At 37.3% G+C, this 20,551-nt stretch overlaps 1 long non-coding RNA gene across 1 annotated transcript in view; it reads left to right on the forward strand.

Moving 5' to 3' along the window:
* LOC129035676 (uncharacterized) overlaps positions 1-20,551 on the forward strand; it is a 120,056-nt gene that overhangs the window by 47,023 nt on the left and 52,482 nt on the right. Inside the window, exon 2 of the long non-coding RNA XR_008502278.1 lies at positions 8,027-8,128. This is a non-coding gene — a long non-coding RNA (uncharacterized LOC129035676). The remainder of the gene's footprint in view (positions 1-8,026; positions 8,129-20,551) is intronic.

Below are 20,551 nucleotides of genomic sequence, written 5' to 3' on the forward strand. Positions count from 1 at the left end.
CTAGCACAGCAGTCTGAGATCAAACTGCAAGGCGGCAGTGAGGCTTGGGGAGGGGCATCCACCATTGCTGAGGCTTGAGTAGGTAAACAAAGTGGCTGGGAAGCTCGAACTGGGTGGAGCCCACTGCAGCTCAGTGTGACCTGTCTGCCTCTGTACACTCCACCTCTGGAGGCAGGGCATAGCTGAACAAAAGGCAGCAGAAACTTCTGCAGACTTAAACGTCCCTGTCTGACAGCTTTGAAGAGGGTAGTGATTCTCCCACCATGGAGTTTGAGATCTGAGAATGGACAGACTGCCTCCTCAAGTGGGTCCCTACCCCCGAGTAGCCTATCTGGGAGGTGCCTCCCAGAAGGGGCCAAGTGACACCTCATACGGCCGGCCGGGTGCCCCTCTGAGACGAAGCTTCCAGAGGAAGGATCAGGCAGCAACATTTGCCATTCTGCAATATTTGCTGTTCTGCAGGCTCCGCTGGTGATACCCAGGCAAACAGGGTCTGGAGTGGACCTCCAGCAAACTCCAACAGACCTGCAGCTGAGGGTCCTGACTGTTAGAAGGAAAACTAACAAACAGAAAGGACATCCACCCAAAAACCCCATCTGTACATCACCATCATCAAAGACCAAAGGTAAATAAAACCACAAAGACAGGGAGAAACCAGAGCAGAAAAGCTGAAAATTCTAAAAATCAGAGCGCCTCTTCTCCTCCAAAGGAACACAGCTCCTCGCCAGCAACGGAACAAAGCTGGATGGAGAATGACTTTGACAAGTTGAGAGAAGAAGGCTTCAGACAATTGGTAATAACAAACTTCTCCGAGCTAAAGGAGGATGTTCAAACCCATGGCAAAGAAGCTAAAAACCTTGAAAAAAGATTAGACGATGGCTAACTAGAATAAATAGTGCAGAGAAGACCTTAAATGACCTGATGGAGCTGAAAACCATGGCATGAGAACTATGTGATACATGTACAAGCTTCAGTAGCCAATTCGATCAAGTGGAAGAAATGGTATCAGTGATTGAAGATCAAATGAATGAAATGAAGTGAAAAGAGAAGTTTAGAGAAAAAAGTGTAAAAAGAAAAAAGCCTCCAAGAAATATAGGACTATGTGAAAAGACCAAATCTACATCTGATTGGTGTACCTGAAAGTGACGGGGAGAATGGAACCAAGTTGGAAAACACTCTGCAGGATATTATCCAGGAGAACTCCCCTAATCTAGCAAGGCAGGCCAACATTCAAATTCAGGAAATACAGAGAATGCCACAAAGATACTCCTCGAGAAGAGCAACTCCAAGACACATAATTGTCAGATTCACCAAAGTTGAAATGAAGGAAAAAATGTAAAGGGCAGCCAGAGAGAAAGGTCAGGTTACCCAAAAAAGGAAGCCCATCAGACTAACAGCGGATCTCTTGGCAGAAACTCTACAAGCCAGAAGAGAGTGGTGGCCAATATTCAACACTCTTAAAGAAAAGAATTTTCAACCCAGAATTTCATATCCAGCCAAACTAAGCTTCATAAGTGAAGGAGAAATAAAATCCTTTACAGACAAGCAAATGCCGAGAGATTTTGTCAGCACCAGGCCTGCCTTACAAGAGCTCCTGAAGGAAGCACTAAACATGGAAAGGAACAGCCGGTACCAGCCAGTGCAAAAACATGCCAAATTGTAAAGATCATCGATGCTAGGAAGAAACTGCATCAACTAATGAGCAAAATAACCAGCTAACATCATAATGACAGGATCAAATTCATACATGAAAATATTAACTTTAAATGTAAATGGACTAAATGCTCCAATTAAAAGACACAGACTGGCAAATTGGATAAAGAGTCAAGACCCATCAGTGTGCTGTACTCAGGAGACCCATCTCATGTGCAGAGACACACATAGGCTCAAAATAAAGGAATGGAGGAAGATCTACCAAGCAAATGGAAAACAAAAAAAAGCAGGGGTTGCAATCCTAGTCTCAGATAAAACAGACTTTAAACCAACAGAGATCAAAAGAGACAAAGAAGGCCATTACATAATGGTAAAGGGATCAATTCAACAAGAAGAACTAACTATCCTAAATATATATGCACCCAATACAGGAGCACGCAGATTCATGAAGCAAGTCCTTAGAGACCTACAAAGAGATTTAGACTCCCATACAATAATAATGGGAGACTTTAACACCCCACTGTTAACATTAGACAGATCAATGAGACAGAAAGTGTTTTTTTTGGTTTTTTTTTCCCCCTTTTCTTCTTTTCTTCATTTATTTACTCAACAAATATGCATCAGACACCATGCTAGGTGTTGGGGATGCAAGGGAGAACAACACAGACATGAGACCTGCCCTCATGGAACATACAATCTAGTTGGGGAACAAACATCAAGCGATCAAATACACAAATGCATAATTATAAAGTGAGACAATGGCTATGAAAGAAATGTACAGGAAGTTAAGGGAGCTCTATGAAGGAGGACTAGTCTCATTTGGGGATCAAGAAATGCTTCCCTCTGGCCCATATCATTCCTTACCTAGATTATGGCACTAGCTTCTTAATAGCCCTGCCTATCTGAGTCTTGGTTCCACCCCACTTTGGAGACTCTCTATATACAGTCTGTAATTATATATTCATGGATATATTTGAATAACGTCTGTCTCTCCCAGCAGAGAAGAAACTAATGAAGGCAGGGGTCATGTCTGTTTTGCTTACTGTTTTGACCCTACTGCCTAGCACGCTGTTTGCTCATAAGAGATGCTCAATAAATATTTACTGATTGTGGCCGGGTGTGGTGGCTCATGCCTGTAATCCCAGACTCTTGGGAGGCCGAGGCAGGCAGATCACTTGAGCCCAGGGATTTGAAACCAGCCTGGGTAACATGGCAAGACCCCATCTCTACAAAAAATACAAAAATTAGCCAGGCGTGGTGGTTCATGCCTGTAGTCCTAGCTACTTGTGAGTCTGAAGTGAGAGCATCACTTGAGCCTGGTAGGTCAAGTCTGCAGTGAGCCGAGATGGTGCCACTGCACTCCAGCCTGGGCAACAGAGTGAAACCCTTTCTTAAAAAAAAAAAAAAAATTACTGAGTGAATGACTAAATGAGTTTTCTAAAACGTAATTCTGACCATATATTTAAGAACTATCAAATCATGTTTCATCCTTTAAAAAAAAATCTGTTAACCTGGCTCAAAATAAACTAATAATAAGTTGGTTTATTTTCTCAGAAGGTATGCCTTCTAGGCAGTTTGATATTTCTAATGTCTTGGTACAACCTTAGAAAAACAAGTAACTCTTGCTGAGAATTTATACTGTTCATATAGATAGGAAAATGGTAAAGTATGAGAGTTAACCCTAAAATCTCTAAGACAGTGATTTTTCACCCATTAGACCCCTGCTATGGAATTACATATACATCATATTTTGTACACAGACAGACACAAACAGATTTATCAAATTTATAAAGAATGCTAATTACTTTCCTTAATATACATACCTTAAGACATATAAAAGGGCTATACTAATATTGACTGAATAGTTATTTTTTCCTTTTTCTTGACCCTCTAAATCTCTAAATCTACGTTAGACTGAATAGTTATCTAAGTTTTGAGGTTAATGACAAAAGATCTACTCTTTGGTTTAATTATGTTTCTGTATTCTATGGTGTCATGATCCACATTAAAAGAAGCCAGGGCCCCTATATATATATATATATATAAAATAGTTTACCCCCCAAATTCTCATCTCACCTCAGCGTCAAAAGACATTCTGACTAAAGCTCAATCAGCCACCAACTGGATATCAAACACAGGACAAGATTTTGGAATCTGAGGCTCACTAATTAAAATTACCAAGAGATTAAATAGTGCTCCCCTGGAAAAAAATAAATAAAAGGCAATTAGTGAGCAAAGTGTTGAGAGGAAAAATGGTGAAGCCAAGTTTCAAACACTGGATATAATTATGTTTAAAAGAATGAAGCATTGCAGACCATCCTTGACTGAAGTTTTGGACCCTTGGACATGAAAATGAATATCTAGAGATAAAAAATTTAAATAAAATATAATTTCTTGGTCTTCGACACAGAAAGTTAACAAGGATAACCAGGAATTGAACTCAGCTCTGCTCCAAGCAGACCTAATAGACATCTACAGAACTCTCCACCCCAAATCAACAGAATATACATTCTTCTCAGCATCACATCACACTTATTCCAAAATTGACCACATAGTTGGAAGTAAAGCACTCCTCAGCAAATGTAAAAGAACAGAAATTATAACAAACTGTCTCTCAGACCACAGTGCAATCAAACTAGAACTCAGGATTAAGAAACTCACTCAAAACTGCTGGACTACATGAAACTGAACAACCTGCTCTTGAATGACTACTGGGTACATAACGAAATGAAGGCAGAAATAAAGATGTTCTTTGAAACCAATGAGAACAAACAAAGCACAACATACCAGAATCTCTGGGACACATTTGTAGCAGTGTGTAGAGGGAAATTCATAGCAAAAAAAATGCCCACAAGAGAAAGCAGGAAAGATCTAAAATTGACACCCTAAGATCACAATTAAAAGAACTAGAGAAGCAAGAGCAAACACATTTGAAAGCTAGCAGAAGGCAAGAAATAACTAAGATCAGAGCAGAACTAGAGGAGATAGAGACACAAAAAAACCCTTCAAAAAATCAATGAAACCCGGAGCTGGTTTTTTAAAAGATCAACAAAACTGATAGACTGCTAGCAAGACTAATAAAGAAGAAAAGAGAAGAATCAAATAGATGCAATAAAAAATGATAAAAAGGATATCACCACCAATCCACCAGAAATACAAACTACCATCAGAGAATACTATAAACACCTCTATGCAAATAAACTAGAAAATCTAGAAGAAATGAATAAATTCCTGAACACATACACCCTCCCAAGAGTAAACCAGAAAGAAGTTGAATGCCTGAATAGACTAATAACAGGCTCTGAAATTGAGGCAATAATTAATAGCCTACCAACCAAAGAAAGTCCAGTGACAGACAGATTCACAGCTGAATTCTACCAGAGGTACAAAGAGGAGCTGGTACCATTCCTTCTGAAACTATTCCAATCAATAGAAAAAGGGGAAATCCGCCCTACTCATTTTACGAGGCCAGCATCAGCCTGATACCAAAGCCTGGCAGAGATACAACAAAAAAAAAGAATTTTAGACTAATATCCCTGATGAACATCGATGCAAAAATCCTCAATAAAATACTGGCAAACCGAATCCAGCAGCACATCAAAAAGCTTATCCACCATGATCAAGTGGGCTTCATCCCTGGGATGCAAGGCTGGTTCAACATACACAAATCAATAAACGTAGTCCATCATATAAACAGAACCAAAGACAAAAACCATATGATTATTTTTCAATAGATGCAGAAAAGGCTTCAACAAAATTCAACAGCCCTTCATGCTAAAAACTCTCAGTAAACTAGGTATTGATGGGACATACCTCAAAATAATAAGAGCTATTTATGACAAACCCACAGCCAATATCACACTGAATGGGCAAAAACTGGAAGCATTCCCTTTGAAAACTGGCACAAGACAGGGTTGCCCTCTCTCACCACTCCTATTCAACATAGTGTTGGAAGTTCTGGCCAGGGCAATCAGGCAGGAGAAAGAAATAAAGGGTATTCAATTACAAAAAGAGGAAGTCAAATTGTCCCTGTTTGCAGATGACATGATTGTATATTTAGAAAACCCCATCGTCTCAGCCCAAAATCTCCTTAAGCTGATAAGCAACTTCAGCAAAGTCTCAGGATACAAAATCAATGTGCAAAAATCACAAGCATTCCTATACTCCAATAACAGACAAATAGAGTGCCAAATCATGAGTGAAATCCCATTCACAATTGCTTCAAAGAGAAAAAAATACCTAGGAATCCAAGGGATGTGAAGGACCTCTTCAAGGAGAACTACAAACCACTGCTCAATGAAATAAAAGAGGACACAAACAAATGCAAGAACATTCCATGCTCATGGATAGGAAGAATCAATATCGTGAAAGTGGCCATACTGCCCAAGGTAATTTATAGATTCAATACCATCCCCATCAAGTTACCAATGACTTTCTTCACAGAATTGGAAAAAACTACTTTAAAGTTCATATGGAACCAAAAAGAGTCCACATTGCCAAGACAATCCTAAGCCAAAAGAACAAAGCTGGAGGCATCATGTTACCTGACTTCAAACTATACTACAAGGCTACAGTAACCAAAACAGCACGGTACTGGTACCAAAACAGAGATATAGACCAATGGAACAGAATAGAGCCCTCAGAAATAATACCACACATCTACAACCATCTGATCTTTGACAAACCTGACAAAAACAAGAAATGGGGAAGGGATTCCCTATTTAATAAATGGTGCTGGGAAAACTGGCTAGCCATATGTAGAAAGCTGAAACTGGATCCCTTCCTTACACCTTATACAAAAATTAATTCAAGATGGATTAAAGACTTAAACGTTAGACCTAAAACCATAAAAACCCTAGAAGAAAACCTAGGCGATACCATTCAGGACATAGGCATGGGCAAGGACTTCATGTCTAAAACACCAAAAGCAATGGCAACAAAAGCCAAAATTGACAAATGGTATCTACTTAAACTAAAGAGCTTCTGCACAGCAAAAGAAACTACCATCAGAGTGAATAGGCAACCTACAGAATGGGAGAAAATTTTTGCAATCTACCCATGTGACAAAGGGCTAATATCCACAGTCTACAAAAAACTTAAACAAATTTACAAGAAAAAAATCAAACAACCCCATCAAAAAGTGGGTGATGGATATGAACAGACGCTTCTCAAAAGAAGATATTTATGCAGCCAACAGACACATGAAAACATGCTTATCATCACTGAGCATCAGAGAAATGCAAATCAAAACCACAGGGAGATACCATCTCACACCAGTTAGAATGGAAGTCATTAAAAAGTCAGGAAACAACAGGTGCTGGAGAGGATGTGGAGAAATAGGAACACTTTTACACTGTTGGTGGGACTGGAAACTAGGTCAACCATTGTGGAAGTCAGTGTGGTGATTCCTTAGGGATCTAGAACTAGAAATACCATTTTACCCAGCCATCCCATTACTGGGCATATACCCAAAGGATTAGAAATCATGCTGCTATAAAGACACATGCACATGTATGTTTATTGCGGCACTATTCACAATAGCAAAGTCTTGGAACCAACCCAAATGTCCATCAATGATAGACTGGATTAAGGAAATGTGGCACATATACACCATGGAATACTATGCAGCAGTAAAAAAAGGATGAGTTCATGTCCTTTGTAGGGACATGGATGAAGATGGAAACCATCATTCTGAGCAAACTATCGCAAGGACAGAAAACCAAACACCACATGTTCTCACTCATAGGTGGGAACTGAACAACGAGAACACTTGGACACAGAGTGGGGAACATCACACACTGAGGCCTGTCGTGGGGTGGGGGGATGGGGGAGGGATAGCATTAGGAGATATAACTAATGTAAATGATGAGTCAATGGGTGCAGCACACCAACATGGCACATGTATACATATGTAACAAACCTGCACATTGTGCACATGTACCCTAGAACTTAAAGTATAATAAAAAAAGAAAGAAATCATTGTCCTTTACCTTTTCCCTGCAACTCGCTCCTCTTAATTAACTGAGATGTGATTGTAGATGTGACAATCTGAAAATATTCACAGATGAACCCGCATAACCTAGAATATAAAAAATTAATAAAAAGTTATATATCTCATGAATGCATAAAACATATGTAGATATGAGTCTATTTTGTGATTTACTACCATAAAGTATACACAAATCTATTATACAGAGTTAAAATTTACCAAAACTTACCCACATGCTTACGGACTGTACAGGGTTCCATTTGCAGTCAAGTGAAATGTAAACAAACATAAAGTTGCAGTATTAAAACATAACTGAATAAAATTAACTGCAGTAATGCTGTACTGCTGTAATAATTTCATAGTCACCTCCTGTTGCTATTGCAGTGAGCTCAAGTGTTGCAAGTATCTGCTTAAAATGCCATGTGATGCTAACCATCTCTGCATGAGCAGTTCATCTCTCCAGTAAATTGCTTATCACAGTAAAAGGTAATCTCTCATGGTTCTTGAGTATTTCTTATTGTGTTTAGTGCAATACCGTAAACCTTGAATTACATCATGAGACCCATTCAAAGTGCCTCTAGTGATGCTGGAGGTGCTCCCTAGAAGCAGAGAAAGGCATGACATCACAAGAAAAAGTTGAATTGCTTGATATGTACCATGGATTGAGGTTTGCAGCTTCAGCTGTCATCCCTGCCCCCCATTTCAGACAGATGATTAATCTTCTAAACAGGCAATGTAAACTTATAGTCTCGATAAATACAGTAAAGTACTATAAATATATTTTCTCTTCCTTATGATTTTCTTAACATTTTCTCTTCTGTAGCTTACTTTCTTATAAGAATACTATAATAAAATGCAAAATATGCATTAATTGACTATGTTATCAGTAAGGCTTCTGGTCAACTGTAGGGTTTTGGGGGAGTCAGAGTTACGTGGTGGATTTTCTAGTGCTTACGTTTCAGCACCCCTAACTCATGTATTGTTCAAAAACCAACTTTATATCAGTTATGCACCATATTACTTTCTAAAATCTAAAAAAATATGAATCTTCAAACATGTCTGGCTCAAATAGTTTCAGATAAGAGATTTTGGAACTATGCAATGAGCAATTTCTAGTCCAAGATTTCTCCTCTACTGTTCATGATCCCAACAGGGGGTGAGGCTTATTCTTGGTGGAATTGAATCTGAGACATCATAATCTCTGGTTCATATTTGGTTCATAGAAAAGAGCAGCTGGATTTATGCTCTCTGGGCAGAATATTGCAGATTAGGGGAATTTTCCCTGAGTTGGCCTAAAATAAAAGACATATACAGTTGACATTTGAGAGTTCCTGTGCAAAACACTGGGAATGCTGTCTATTCGCCCTATAGAGATGTCTCAGCCAAGCATAAATCAGAATGAATCAACCTTGAGTCACACTGAATAGAAGTCAAGGATCATTAGACCTTTGAGAACATGAAAGACTAAATAAAATAAATGAGACGAAGAACTCTGAGTAAAAAATTTCCCAAAGCTGTAATTAATATTCTCAGAAAGGAACAATTATATCCATGAAATGAGAACAGAAATTTTATTTTTAAAAATCTTCAGGAAATAAATAACATAAGAGGATTAAGAGTATATAATACTTGTATTCATTTGAAGTACTGGAAATTAAACCTGGAGGAAACAACTGTCAGAAAAACAGAACAAAAATGTAACTACCTGGAAAATAAGGAAGAAGTACCATATTAGTCTGTTCTCATACTTCTGTACAGGAAATTCCGAGACTGAGTAACTTATAAAGAAAAGAGGTTTAATTGGCTCATGGTTCTGCAGGGTGTACAGGAAGCATTGCAGGATCTGCTTCTTGGGGAGGTCTCAGGAAACTTACAATCATGGCAAAAGGTGAAGCAGAAGCAGGCACATCTTATATGGCTGAGACAAGAGCAAAAGAGGGCAGGGGAGAAGCTACACACTCTTAAACAACCAGATCTCACAATAATTTACTCACTACCACGAGAACGGCACCAAAGGGATGGTGTTAAACCATTCATGAAGGATCCACCCCCATGATAAAATTGCTTCCCAACAGGCCTCACCTACAACATTGGGGATTGCAATTGAACATGGGATGTGGTGGAGACACAGACCCAAACCATATCAAGTACCTGCACCAAGGCATACATTAGTGAAGTTTCAGAACATCATGGATTGTTTTTAAACCTCAAAAACTCCCAAGGATAACAAACATGCTGCATGGAAAAAAATCAGAAATCAAAAAGGCATACCACTAGGCACTAGAAGATAACTGGCAAGTCTTCAAAATTCTCAGGAAAAACTAATTTTGAACTAGACTTCTATATCCATCTAATATATTAATTTGAAAAATAGTATATAGACATACAATCTTTTAAGACTATTACCTTCCAAATATCAGAGTAAGTTCCTTGGAGAACGTACTTCAAGAAAACCAAAGGGTAAAGAGGAAAACGTGAAATCAAAGAAACAGGAGTGTCCATTTCTTTAAAAGACAGTTAGAATTTCAAAGATAATATGTCTTATAGTAATATATTTTCCTAAGAACAATCTTAGAAAATATTTGCTCCAAATTGGTGCCTTAGACTTCACAGTGTGCTTAACCACATTGAAAGAGCTATAGAAAACTAAGTAAACAAAAAACAAAGCAATTATTACCTTCAACAAAAACAAAAAGTTATATAAGAAAGAAATTGTGATAATCATAGTAGACCATATGGCTTAGCCATTGGTCTAGCCATTATCTATAATAAATTTGTAAACATCAAATGTTGATTAGCAAAAATGATTACTATATTAGCAAAAATGATTACTATACTAGTCAAATGGGGAAAAGGAAGTATGGGAGTGAGTATAAGGGATTATGAGTTAGTGTGAGAAAGTGAAATGCTCATTTTTCAGAGTAGAGAGTCAAAAAATAGTACATAAAATTTCAAAATCAAGAACTAGTCATATATGTTTGAAACTTAAAAATAAGAAGGTAAATGTTAGAATAAATGGTTAAAAGAGTTGAAAGCTGCTATCTTTGTTACGGAGATACTGGGGTTGTTCAGCTTGAACAGGAGACTGGTATTTTTCATTATAAATCACTGATTTTTATAAGGTGTTAATTTGATATAAACAAAAATCCAATTTTTAATAAAAAGAGCCTAGTGATTATTTTAGCAAACAAATAAGATTACTATAATTATAATTTCTCACTTGTACAAGTTTAATATTTTCCTTCATCTACCTTTCCATCTGAACTGCTTTTTTTGCCAGATTAATCTTTCCACAGAGCAGCTCAAATCATGTTGTTTTGCTTAAAAACTTTAAGTGGCTAAACTCATTAATTTAGCATTGGAGATCTTCACAACTTATTTTCCATCTATTTTTCCTTCCATTAATCAACAGATATTTGTGGAGCAATTGCTGCATGTTCTGTTGGAAGCAAAGAGGATATAATGAGGAACAAGGCAGACAATTCAGGTGTTCGAGGCACTTAAATTCAACATATTTCTGCTAACTTCCTCTTTTCCTAGGGCTTTGTTCTAAACTTTTGGCTTGTCAGTCTTCTACTTCGTCTTCAAGTATGCGTGTACAAGCTGTGGTTATACCTCAAGGCAGAATACAAACGCTACTTCCTTAACAAAGTCCCCAGGTGGAAGTTCACTTTTTTATTCCAAATGTCCTTTGAACTTTAGCCTCATGGCTTTTATGCATTTTCTCACTATTACAGCAACTCACAAATGTGTTATCATCCCAACTAGAACTTGGGTTCCTTGAGAAGGGGGTCCCTGAAAGATTCATTTTTATATACCCTACGGTTCCCCTGCACATGGTAGATACTTAATAAAGTATTACCTGGATCATCCATTTGGCATTTGGATAGTTTTACCTACAACATTGGAACACCATTTTAACAGTGGCTTATATACTGAGACATTTACTTTTTATTCTTTGTTAAATGTTTCATTTTAGAATAGTTTCAGATTTACAGAAAAATTGCAAAGATAGTACAGAAAGCTCCCATGTAACTCACACGCAGCTTTCCCTATTATTAACGCTGCACATTTGGCACAATTAGTTAATTAATATTTATACGTTATTATTAATTAGTATCCATAATTTGTATGGATTTCCTTAATTTTTACTTAATGTTCTTTTTTCTTTTCCTGGATCCCATCCGAGATACCACATTTCATTTAGTTGTCAAGTCTTCTTAGACTTCTCTTGGCTGTGACAGTTTCTCAGACTTTTCTTGTTTTTGATGGCAGTATTACTTTTCTTTTGCTGCAGTAAAATATTACTACAAACTTAGTGGCTTAAAATAATCTAAATTTATTATCTCCCAGTTCTGTAGGCCGTAAGTCTAACATAGGTCTAACTGGGCTGAAATCAATGTGTCAGGAAGGCTTTATCCTTTCTGGAGGCTCTAGGGAAGAGTCTATTTCCTTGTCTTTTCCAGCACCTAGGGGCCATTCACATTCCTACCATAATGACCCTTGATAGTTTGGAGTAGTATTGTTCAGGTATTTCATTGAATGTCTCTCAATGGGGATGTGCCTGGTATTAATATTTTTCTCATGATTAGACTTGTGTATGGTTGGGTTGGAGGGGGGAGCATCACAGAGGTAATATAACACTCTCATCACCAAACAAGTGTACATGATTTATCAGCATGACTTACCACTGTTGCTGTGAGCCCTGACCACCTGGCTAAGGCAACATTAGCCAGATGTAGTAGACAGAATACTAGCCCCTGCCCCCGGCAAATGTCTCTATGCCCTAATCCCTGGAATCTGTGAATATGTCAGGTTACATGACAAAAGGAAATTAAGATTACTAATGGAATTAAGCGTTCCAATCAATGGACCTTCTGATAGGAAGGTATCCCAAATTACCTGGGTAGGCCCAATGCAATCAAAAGGAAGAAGAGAGAGTCAGAGGAAAAGAAGAAAGCAGATGAAGGAAGTAGGTCCAAGTGATGTGATGTGAGAAGAACTGGACCTGTTGTTTTATGGCTTTAAAGATAAAGAAAGGGGACCATGAGCCAAGGAATGTGGGCAGCCTCGAGAAGCTGGAGAAGGCAAGGAAACTGATTCTTTCCTGGAGCCCCCCAAAAAGAATGCAGCCCTGTCCACAACCCTGCTAAGACCCTGATGTTAGTCCAGTGTTAGAGTTCTAACCCCAAAACTGTAAGGTAATAAAGTTTTATTGTTCTACATCACTAACTTTGTGATCACTTGTTACAGCACCAAAAGAAAACTAATATATTGGGCTTTTCCACTGAGAAGTTACTCTCTTCAACCTCTTTCCATACTCTACTCTTTGGAGAGAGGCTACTTGTGCACCGTCCATACTTAAGAAGTAGGAGTTATCCTCCGCTCCCTTGGGGCTGGAGCAGCTACATAAATTCTTTGAAATTCTTATGCAGAAGAAATTTGTTTGTCTTCCCCCATTTGTTTATTTATTTAGTCATTTATATCAGTATGGGCTCATGGATATTTATGAATATTTAGGATTATAACCCAATATTGCCTCATTTGTTTTATTGCTCCAATTTTTTTTTCAGTTTTAGCTATTGACAGCTTTTTCAGTTGGCTTCTGTGTCTCTTTGACATACCTCTACCATTGTAGGGTTTTTTGAGCGTTTCCTTATTTTCTGGCACTACAATATGGTCCATACTTGTAAAGTCTGATGGTGGAATATGCAGGTTAGTTCAGTAGCTCCATGGTATCATCAGAACATGGCTCTTTCTTTTTGCTCTGCTATCCACAAAGTGCCAATAATGTATCCTTTTATGATCACGTGTTGTCTCCAGAACTTCAAGCATTACAATATCATTCCAAAGTCTTCCCAAGCAGGAAGAGGGCAGGAGCAAAAGAGCTTCCTTCTTTTATGCCTCTCTCTTATAGGGATGCTAAATCCTTCTGAAAAGCTTCCGTTAGATCTCCATTTACGTTCCCTTGGCCAAAACTGGCTCACATGACCATTCCTGGCCCAGTTACTAGCAAAAAGATCTCCATGACTGGTTTTGACTGATCATGTCCACTGGGGCTGGATACAATATCTAACCCCTGCCACCAAAAATAAACAAATTGGAATTTGCTTGCAAAAAAGAGGGAAGGAATGTAGCTTGTTCTTCAGTGGGCAAAAACTCTGCATTTGACTAACAGATAATCTGTTTCATCTTGCTTTATTTTTAATATGAAATGAATTTGAAAGACATAGCAGAAACACTGCACTGACTCATTAATCATCACATTTAAAAATACATTTCTTATGGTCTTGACAAGTATTGACAGCTGAAAAGACAAAAGCATACTTTTCACATTGAAACAAAAAAAAATTTTTTTTAAGTTAGAAGCCTTAAAGGGAAAGTTACTTATTTCAGGGCTTTGCGATACATATTCCAATTAAGATTCTCAAAAATCAGATTTACAAGGTGACTTAACTGTTTTTGTTTTGTTTTTGATGTGTCAACTTATCTAGGCTACACTGTCCACTTATTCAATCAATAACTCCTAACCAGTTGACTTTGAGTATGGTAGATTATCCAGGGTAATCTAAATGGTCATGACTGAATGAGCTAGAAAAACTTAAAAGCAAGGCTGATGTTGCACAGAGAGAGAAGAAATTCTGCCTATGGAGAGTAGCTCCTACTCATGCCCATATGTTGGAGCTTACCCACGAGCTTCCTTTCCTTATTGCCTGCCCAGTGGCTTTCAGACTCACTTAACCAACTCCCACAGTCCAGTAAGCCAATTCCTTGTAATAAATCTCTCTTCCTCCCTCCCTTACTCCCTCCCTTTCTTTTCCTCTACCCCATCTAGCTTTCTAGCTATCTACTACCTATCTATCATCCATCTATCTGTCTATCTATTCATTCTACTAGTTCTGCTTCTTGGGCTGAACACTGACTGAAACAGAGACAAACTACTTCAGACAAGATCATCTTCTGGTTCTGTATTCTAGTAACATTCCTTCTTCACCCCAATAAAAATGCTTTTTCTCTGAAAATTGCAGTAACTCATATAGACAAAGAATTAGCAGTTTTACTGTGATCCACTCAGTGTTTAGTGTACTCTACCTAAGACACATTCTCCAGAAGAAAATTTCTTCCAAGCTTGGCTAAATTAGAAGGGAGGATTTGAGAAAGGGTTGTTATGAGGAAAAACTAGGGCAGAGTGCAGAAGGTGAGGACACATTCACAAGATGAAAAATAATACATGTTGACTTTTTGACAAAATAAATATGTCAAAAACATCTGCTGGTCTTTGGTGTTTTGAGTACTCCACAGGCTTGTTGACACAATGCTAGAAGTAAACAGGAATCCAAAGCTGACTGATTCCCACTCTGGCCTTTCAACAGGGGCCAAACAGCAGGGCTTGCTTTTATTTATTTGAAAACAACTCCTCTAGCTTCCTTAGTTGTGATGATACTCCAACCCTTCTTCTTTCCGGGACAGTTATTCAGATTTATTGCTTATCTTAAGAGTAATTCATGAACCACAGAAATTATTCTTTCCTATGAATCCATCTCAGGCAGCATCTTCAGATGAAAATCTCTTGTTCTTTGTATCTTACTGTAATCAGAGTAGAACAGGGTTTGAAGACAGAATACCTAGGTTTGAGGCCTGTCAAATCTTGTATCAGAACACTCTCTATAGCCCTTTCCTCTTTATTTTTCACCATAATACTCACTACCTTCTTACAGTCAATATATCTATTCATTCCATTGGTTGTCTATCTCCCCTACTAGAATACAAACTCCAAGAAGGCTAGGATTTTCCTCCATGAAATCACTGCCATATCCCAGTATGCAGTGCAGTTCCTAAACATAGTACATGCTAACTATTGAACGAACAAACCTCACTCTGTTACTCTATCTGTAATGTGGACATAATAATAGAATCTGATTTACTACATTATTATGAGGGGAAAATATTAATACCTGTGACACTCTGGGATATCTCAGTTAGCCTGAACTCAAACTTTCTATAAGGATTTCAACATCTGCTTCTTTCCAAACAGAGGATATGGAAGATAGAAAAATATGGAGCAGAAATAAAGCATTAATTAATTCTAGCCTTGCTCAGAATTTACTATTCTGCTATCTATAATTTTTTATTTCTTTATCTACAACATTGTCGTTGGCTGTAATTCATTGAGAAGTTTGTCTGTTTGTTTTAAACTATCCTCACACTAATTAGGGATTTCGGAAGAGCCTCTGCTGCTTATCATTTAGTCAAGTCAGTCAGCCAGTCAACAAATAGGATAATTGCTGCCTGGCTTGATGCTGTAAGTGCTGAAGTATTAAAGATCAATAACATATTTGTTCCAGTAACTAATAATAATATCAAGCAAATTTTCTTCAGACATAACCCAAATACCTTAGGTTGCACTTGGCAGTTTATATCTCTTACTGTTTCTTTAGTGGAAATGAAAAAGAAAAAAAAAGATATTCCCCCCCGGCAATAAAATACTGAACAGAGCTTGCAAATAAACTCATCCGAATATTCAGATTTTAATCCTGAGACCAAAAAAACACAGAAATTTGCAAGGCTTCATTCTCTAATTCCCCATAATTGAGAATTAATGATCCAACGTTAAATAAAATATATTCATGTATTAAGTTCATAGGAACATAAACAAGAATGTTAACAGTGGTTCTCTCTGGGTCATGGGCGATGTTTGTTGTTGTTGATATCTTTATTTTTTTCTGCAGTGAACAAGCATTATTCATATGCTAATAATAAAAAGAAAAAAGTATTTTTTCTTTAAAATTGCATTTTAGATATTGGGGTAATAGAAATTTTGCAACTGTCTGCAAAGTCTTATTACCATTAACTAAGTATAATAAGGGGGAAAGGTAAAAAACCAAACAGGAGTTTAAAACTTGAAAATAGATAACCACAGGTCATATAAGAAATGTGCAGTCAAAAGTTCAATAAACAAACTGTTTTGGCAGCACAGTTAACTCAAACCATTTATAAGCAACTTCTCTTGGCCCTTCTGATATTTTCCCATAAACACTAGGATATCACTGTGTTTAGGGACTGCCAGGCTATTGGCAGGGGACAAAACACAAAGCACATTTTTTACTAATACTATTTTATTTTAAAATGCAATTGATCTTAAGGTACCTCCACAATTGCAAATTGGGGGCTTTTCAAGTAATTTATAGGGAAAAACTGTGAAGTTTATCTTTGAAATGAAATGAAATAATACCTGCACTTCCTACTTTGGGGAAATTTTATGTTAAATCACGCCAACAGGCAGAGATGACAAAACATCCAGAAATATTTAAAGTTTTCATTTCTCTTCCTGATAACAACAAGGTTCATTTTGTGCTCTCAGAGGGGAAATCAAATCTGATTTACAGTCAACTACCTCAGTGCCATGATCCACATTTCATATTCTTTAAGCAGCCTCAGCATAGCAGCGATATTACTGTCCTTTCACAATGGGGCTGATCAACTGCCAAAGGCCTGACAAATCATCAAATACTTTCATTTAAAACTACCTGTTTCTTTATCATGATAAAGCATGATGCGCAGCATGTGGCAAAGTATCATAATTTTATTGGCAAAAGGAAGCTTGATTTACACAATCTTTCTTTGAAAGGGAAAACAGTAACGGTGAAAGGGACAGACTACATCTAGATGTATTCTTCCATTCATCTCACTTTCCCTCCTTTCTTTGTTTCACCTAAACAGCAAAATATCTCACTCCCTTCCTTGGCCCTGTCTGAGAAAAGCTCAAGAAAGATAACCAGAAAAGCATCTGAAAAGTAACATTGATCAGCCTTATTCTCATAATCCTCAAATTACAATTCTGATCTTGAACCCCAAGCAGGCCAGCAGTAAGCTAAAAGGAAATGTTAGTGAACAGGCAATGAATTTAAGCGTCCAGCAGAAAAGGAATTAAAATGCCTAATCACCCTACCAAGCTCATAAGATGTAACAAAGCAAATGCTGCCTGCCTAGATTGAATTACTGCTTGGAGCAAAGATTGTTTGCATCTCTTTAAAGATATGTGGGGGTTATATTTTATTGTTTCTAGTTTTCTATTGGAGCTAGATCCAACTTAGCCAAAATTGTGGTGCCTGATAAAACTCCCAGGGGCACATCCACATTCCCAAGTCTGCCCCAAGTCATCATTGCCGCCCATTTGGGTTTTCCTTTTTCCTCTTGACAATTGCCATAAATTTCCAATGATAAGATTTGGAAGTGGAATAAGGAAGGTAAGAGACAATTTTCTGTGTTCTTGAAGAGATACCAAGATAAAGAATATACTTTATCCATCAATGTTTTCCTCTTGGATAACTGAGGGCAGAAAGTTAAAAAAAAAAAAAAAAAGTGTTTGGAAAGCCAGGTTGGTGATTCAAGGAAACTTTATAAAAGCAAAACAAAACAGCATGGTGAATACTAACTTTAACACAAAGCATAACTAATTGCCCATTTTTCCTTTTCCAGAACCTGAAATCATTTGAAAGAGTTGTATCAAACTTGCTTTGCCTTTCTGCTCAAAATCATTACCTCTTTTTAGAATCATACATTCCCTACCAAGACCCGGACTCTTGCCATTCACAGAAGACCAACACAGCTTTCTATTTAGTAATTCAGTCTTGTTATTGGACCACTTTTTAATTTAAAACATTTAAAGTTCAACTACAACCCTTTATCTCAGAATTACTAGGAAATGCAGAAATAAAATTATTCATATTGCCAACCCCTTCTATGCAGAGAAAAAATTAAAAAGTAAAAATAATGTTGCATGAAGGAAAAATGCTTTCCCACATAAACAAAAGCTGAGAGATTTCATCAACACCAGGCCTGTCCTACAAACAGTGCTAAAGGAAATACTTCAATCTGAGAGAAAACAATGTTAATGAGCAATAAAAACATCATCTGAGGGTACAAAACTCCCTGGTAATAGTAAGTACACAACAAAACCCAGAATACTGTAATACTGCAATTTTGGTATATAAATTACTTATATCTTCAGTAGGCAGACTAAAAGATGAACCAATCAGAAAAAATTACTACAACTTTTCAAGACATACATAGTACAATAAGATATAAATACAAACAACAAAACATTAAAAAGTGGGAGGATGAAGTTAAAATGTAGAGTCTTCATTACTTTTCTTTGCTTGTTTGTTTGTTTGTGCAATCAGTGTTGAATTGCCATCAGTTTAAATTAATGGGAGTATAAGATATTATCTGCAGTCCTCATGGTAACCTTAAATCAGAAAACATGCACAGATACACAAAACCTAATAAGCAAGAAATTAAAACATGTCACCAGTGAAAATTACTTTCATGAAAAGGAAGACAAGAAGGAAGGAAAAAAAAAGATAAGACCACAAAACAACCAGAAAATAAATAACAAAATGGCAGGAGTAAGTCCTTACTTATCAATAATAACATTGAATGTAAATGGACTAAGTTCTTCAGTCAAAAGATATGGAGTGGCTGAATGGATTAACAAAAAAACACCCAGTATCAGTCACCTATAACAAACACTTCACCCCATAAAGACACACATAGACTAATAAAAGGGATAAAAAAAATTGTCCTTGCAAATGGAAACCAAATAAGAGCAGGAGTAGCTATACTTAGACAAAATAGACTTCAAGACAAAAACTGTAAAAAGAGACAAAGAGGGTCCCTACATAATGATAAAGGGGTCAGTTCAGCCAGAAGATATAACACTTGTAAATACATATGCAGCCAACACTGGAGATATATATATAAAGTTTGCTTTATATATTTGCTAATATATAAAGCAAATATTATTAGAGCTAAAAAGAGAGATAGACCCCAATAAAATAACAACTAGAGACTTCAACACTCCACTTTTAGCCTTGGACAGATCATCTAGACAAAAAATCAACAAGAAATGTCAGACTTAATCTGCACCACAGACCAAATGGGCCTAACAGATATCATGCAATGGCTACAAAATACACATTCTTCTCCTCAGTATGTGGATCATTCTCAAGGAAAAACCATATGTTAGGTCACAAAACAACTCTTGAAACTTTCAAAAAATAGAAATTATATGAAGTATCTTCTCTGACCACAGTGGAATAAAACTAGAAATCAATAACAAGAGGAATTTTGGAAACTATACAAACACATGGAAATTAAACAATATGCTCCTTAATGACCAGTGGGTCAATGAAGAAAAAAGAAGGAAATTGAAAAATTTTTTGAAACAAATGATAATGGAAACACAACATACCAAACCCTATTAGATACACCAAAAGCAGTACTCAGAGGGAAGTTTACACCTATAAGCACTGTATTACTCTGTTTTCACACTGCCGATAAAGACATACCTGAGACTGCGTAATTTATAAAGAAAAAGAGGTTTAATTGACTCAGTTCCATGTGGCTGGGGAGGCGTCACAATCATGGTGGAAGACACGTTTTACATGACAGCAGGAGAGAGAGAATGAGAGTCAAGTGAAAAGGGAAATGACGTATAAAACCATCAGATTTCATGAGACTTATTCACTACCACAAGAACAATGTGAGGGAAACTGCGCCCATGATTCAACTATCTTCTGCTGGGTCCCTCCCACAACACATGGGAATCATGGGAGCTACAATTTAAGATTAGACTTGGCTGGGAACACAGCCAAATCCTATCATCCTACCCCCGGCCCCTCCCAAATCTCATGCCCTCACATCTCAAAACCAATCATGCCTTCCCAAAAGCCTCCCAAAGGCTAAACTCATTTCAGCATTAACTGAAAAGTCCACAGTCCAAAGTCTCATATAAGACAAGGCAAGTCCCTTCCACCTATGAGCCAGTAAAATCAAAAGCAAATTAGTTACTTCCTAGATAAAATGGGGGTACAGGCATTGGATAAACACAGCCCTTCCAAATGGGAG

The sequence above is a fragment of the Pongo pygmaeus genome, chromosome 3 (assembly GCF_028885625.2).
Source record: "Pongo pygmaeus isolate AG05252 chromosome 3, NHGRI_mPonPyg2-v2.0_pri, whole genome shotgun sequence".
In the NCBI taxonomy this organism is placed as follows: domain Eukaryota; kingdom Metazoa; phylum Chordata; class Mammalia; order Primates; family Hominidae; genus Pongo; species Pongo pygmaeus.